General features: G+C 40.6%; 1 pseudogene; it reads right to left on the bottom strand.

Annotated features, from left to right (window-relative positions):
- Positions 1–3,159: 3,159 nt before the first annotated feature.
- On the bottom strand, positions 3,160–3,304 carry LOC114923918 (annotated as a pseudogene).
- Positions 3,305–4,807: the final 1,503 nt, after the last annotated feature.

Genomic DNA, 4,807 nt, shown 5'->3' with positions numbered 1-4,807 from the left:
TGTCCTGCCTTCAGGCGCTTTGGAGAATAGCTTGACTCCCTCTTCTTTGGGGCAGCCCCTGAGATATTGGAAGATTGCTATCATGTCCCCCCTCGTCCTTCTCTTCATTAAATTAGACATACCCAATTCCAGCAACCGTTCCTGATATGTTTTAGCCTCCAGTCCCCTAATCATCTTTGTTGCTCTTTTCTGTACTCTTTCTAGAGTCTCAACATCTTTTTTATATTTTCTATTATATTTTCATCGTTAAGTGCAACTTGTAATACCCACCCATAGAAGCACCAGATTGAGGGAGGCTGGCATAGAAAATACTCAATGAGAAGAACTCACGATACAATTCCTGAAGGCAAGGTCCTATGACCCATGCACGTGTTAGAATGTAGTGTGGACTAAGAGGAAGGAGGGGCGTAAAGGTTCTCTCTCGTTTACAGATACCTCCAAGAGTCAGTAGGTCCAGTATCAACAGGGTTTCCACGAAAAAAAGTCCTCCGTTGATTTGAAAGAACAAAAAGAAACTTCTGCAAAGCGAAGAGTAGGTTCTTCGAAGAAGTCGAAGAAGGGGTGGTAGGTCGGTTTCGACTTCTTCGAAGAACCTACTCTTCGTGAACATCTTCAAAGAAAAACAAAAAAGCCCAATTGCCTCCTGAAAAAAAAGCACCTTTGGAACAACCGAGAGAGCAAAGTGACAGCGGAGCTTGGAATGTCTGGTGGGTAGGAAGTGAGCAATGTCAGATCCTCCCTAGCAATTCACAGAGTATATCTACAGTTATGTAGAGCAGCGGCTGTCAACCTATGGCCCACCATCTGCAAATCTGTCCACAGGGGGTCCATGAAGGCTTGAAGAAATGTTATGAATTAAATCTTGAGTTAAGTCTTGGGGGTCCATGGCAACCAAAAAGTATTTAAAGGGGGCCCCTTGGTGAAGAGAACCACTGATGTAGAGAATTGCTTTAGTCTGGCAAGATTCTGTCTGTAGGCAAACAACAAAGAATTGACTCAGATGGAACGCCACACGTCATTCTTGGTTTTTTCTGCCTGACAATGCACAAACGTATCTGTAAATGATGTGTGCAAATTTCCACCTGATTGCATGGAATCGTGGAACCCTCCCTTCTCCCCCTCTGTTCTTCATTGACACTTAAATCATATCCTATACAAGCTTACTTGCAAGACTATTTGAGTTCACTTCTAAGTACACTTCCATAGGATTAGGTTGTATGTCACTGGGAAAGAACAACCACTCAGCAATTCCATATGTTTCTTCCAAGCGGCAGACACCATGAACAAAGCTGTAATATGCAATAGCTATATAATGAAATGTTTTCTGAAGACACCATAATAAAGCCTTAAAGTTGTTTTATTTGCCAACTGTTGTAAAATGGTAATAGCACTTGGCTATTTCGTTTGATGACTCTACTGCAGAATTATAAAAGTGCCATATACCCGTAGCCTTGTTATTATTTTGATGATAAGACATCTCTAAAACACCAGTTCTACACAAAGTACTTTCTGCCCCCAGATTCCTATTTTCGGTTGTCAGGAAATCTTTACATGAAATACAGCAGAATACATTTCAATCAATACCTGTTAAGAAAGCACACACCTATTAAAAGGGAAGAGAAACTTGCAGGAACAATGTAATATGGGGAGAGCATAAAAAACATTGGAAGAATACATTTCTGCCTTTTAAATCAATAATAAATATGAGTAATGTAATCATCTCCACCCATTGTGGGCTAACAATTCTAAAACAGGGAAGTAGAGGGGAACATATTGGATTTTCTATGTGCAACGGTAAAGAATTTGAGCAAATTTGTTGTGAGCATGTGCCAGCTCTAAGCATACTTTTGAAGTTATTCATGCCTGTAAAATATATCTAAAGGTGGTTACCTTGATCCACAAAGGGAAATGCATATGTGGCTTCTTTTATGCGCAATGGATACCAGTGCAAATAGATTTGGTCTTTTTAAATTAGCTAGAACTATCTCTGGATACATATTGAGATACTACTTCATTTTCTAAAGCCACACCCAGATTTATTGAAAATGTTAAATGCTTAGCTTTACATAGGCAAGGAGAGGAATATCTATGTATCCAGGTTCCTATTGTTGCTAGATTCCAATTTTTATCGACCCTAGATAATGGTTGGAAGTGATGAGAAGTGAAGCCTGGCAAATTCCAGAAAAACATGACTTCTCTTGAAATGTTTTTATTTCAATGGGCAGTTGGGCTAAAAAGAGTGATTGACCAACTCTGGTCCACCAAGTTCTATTATAATCACTGGCCACATCTGGCTCACAGCTGCCTTAGTCTGCCTCCTTCCTTTGTTCACTGGCAATCAGTTGGCCAGACTCAGAGAAGAGCAACTAAGATGATCCAAGGCCTGAAGACTAAAACGTACGAAGAACGGCTGCAGGACTTGGGTTTGGCCAGTCTAAAGAAAAGAAGAAATAGGGGAGACATGATAGCAGTGTTCCAGTATCTGAGGGGCTGCCACAAAGAAGAGGGGGGGCAGGTTGTTCACCAGAGCACCAGAGGAAGAACCATAAACAATGGTTGGAAGCTGATCAAAGAGAGAAGCAACCTGGAATTAAGAAGAAAGTTCCTGACAGTGAGGACAATCAACCAGTGGAACAGCTTGCCCCCAGAAATCGTGGGCGCTCCATCGCTGGAAGTTTTTAAAAAGAGACTGGACAATCACCGGTCTGAGATGGTATACATCCTCCTGCTTGAGCAGGGGGCTGGACTAGAAGACCTCCAAGGTCCCTTCCAGCTCTATTCTATTCTATTCTATTCTATTCTATTCTATTCTATTCTATTCTATTCTATTCTATTCTATTCTATTCTAATGTGACCAAGACAAAATTGGCCAGATGGCCAAACTAGAGCCCTGTGTTTTCTAAGTACCAACTTCCTGTGTTTACTACCAGTGAGATCTATCCGTCTGTCTGTCTGTCTGTCTGTCTGTCTGTCTGTCTGTCTACCTATCTATCTACCTACCTACAGAGAGAGAGGGAGAGAGATTGACTGATAGATCTCACTGCTAGTAAACACATTGGCCAATTTTGTCTGCATAGTTTGTGGTATATATCTATTTGTGTATGTGTGTGTATGTGTGTGTATGTGTGTGTATATGTGTGTATGTGTGTGTATGTGTATGTATATAACAATCAAAATACTAAAATCCACCACAATTTATGCAGTTGAATTGCCTACATTTGGAGAAATCACAGGAATCAACACTCTCAGAGTGCAATGGATGAGCCTCAACCTGGAAAAAACCCCTTCACGATCAAGATAATAATAATAATAATAATAATAATAATAATAATAATAATAATAATAATAATAATAATAATAGTAAAGTTGGAAGGGACCTTGGAGGTCATCTAGTCCAACCCCCTGCTCAGGGAGGAAACCCTATACCATTTCAGACAAATGGCTGTCCAGTCTCTTCTTAAAAACTTCCAGTGTTGGAGCATTCACAGCTCCTGGAGGCAGGTTGTTCCACTGGTTAATTGTTCTAACTGTCAGGAAGTTTCTCCTTAGTTCCAGGTTGCTTCTCTCCTTGATTAGTTTCCATTCGTTGCTTCTTGTCCTGCCTTCAGGTGCTTTGGGAAATAGGTTGACCCCCCTCTTCTTTGTGACAAGCACTGAGATATTGGAACACTGCTATCATGTCCCCCCTCGTCCTTCTCTTCATTAAACTAGATATACCCAATTCCAGCAACCGTTCTTTATATGTTTTAGCCTCCAGTCCCCTAATCATCTTTGTTGCCCTTCTCTGTACTCTTTCTAGAGTCTCAACATCTTGGTACCTTGCCAGGTAAGTGTGGAAATGGAAATTGCCATGAAAATGGATCAGCAGCTGAAATCTGGATTACTGAATCTACTAATAATAATATAGGTAGCAGAGTAAGTGCTAAAATTCATAAAATGGACAATAGTCAACAGCTGTTGTGCTAACTAGAAGAGCGGTCTTGCACAAGCAGCCCTCAAAGAAAAGTGCAAATTGGTGAATAAAATGATAAGTGCCACATCTAAAAATGGATTTTCATTGGATTACCCTGAGTTCTTTAATACTCAGAGATTTCAGCTGAGCATTCCTGACTAACACATATTTGCCAAAAGCTGCTGTTATTATAGCATCGGTTACATAAAATAATTCAAGTGATAAATAAATATTGATGGAGGTCTTTTGGGAGCTTACATCCTTTAATTTAGAAAAACCTTTTTATACATAAAAAATAAATACCCATACTTTTATAGATGGAAATACAGGGAATAGATATTTAAATGAGGTGGTTTCTGCATTTCCTGAAGATTGGTATAGAGGCCCATAAGGATAGAAAGTGGAGTAATAACATTTTTCTTGCTTGCTTGCTTATTTTTGTTTGTTTGTTTGTTTCTGTGTTTGTTTACTATTTTTCAAATAACTCAAAGAAACATACATAGCCAATCACTGCCTTCCTCTTATTTTCCCCAGAAAAACAACAATGTGAGGTGAGTTGGGCAGTCTCCTGCTCTAAAGCCTAGTGCCTTACCCACTAGACCAGGGGTAGGCAACCTTGGCTCTTTTATGACTCCTGGACCTCAACTCCCAGAATTCCTGAGCCAGCCATGCTGAGGGGAAAGGGAGAATTTCCAAGCTGAGCCATGCTGGCTCAGGAATTCTGGGAATTGAAGTCCACGAGTCATAAAGCGGCCTAGGCCTAGGCCAGAGGTAGGCAACCTTGGCTCTTTTATGACTTGTGGACTTCAACTCCCAGAATTCCTGAGCCAGCCATGCTGAGGGGAAAGGGAGAGG

The sequence above is a fragment of the Protobothrops mucrosquamatus genome, unplaced genomic scaffold, assembly GCF_001527695.2.
Source record: "Protobothrops mucrosquamatus isolate PMUCROS unplaced genomic scaffold, P.Mucros_1.0 scaffold_276, whole genome shotgun sequence".
In the NCBI taxonomy this organism is placed as follows: Eukaryota; Metazoa; Chordata; class Lepidosauria; order Squamata; family Viperidae; genus Protobothrops; species Protobothrops mucrosquamatus.
Note: the sequence above shows the minus strand (reverse complement) of the source record. Positions and strands in the feature narration are given on the sequence as shown.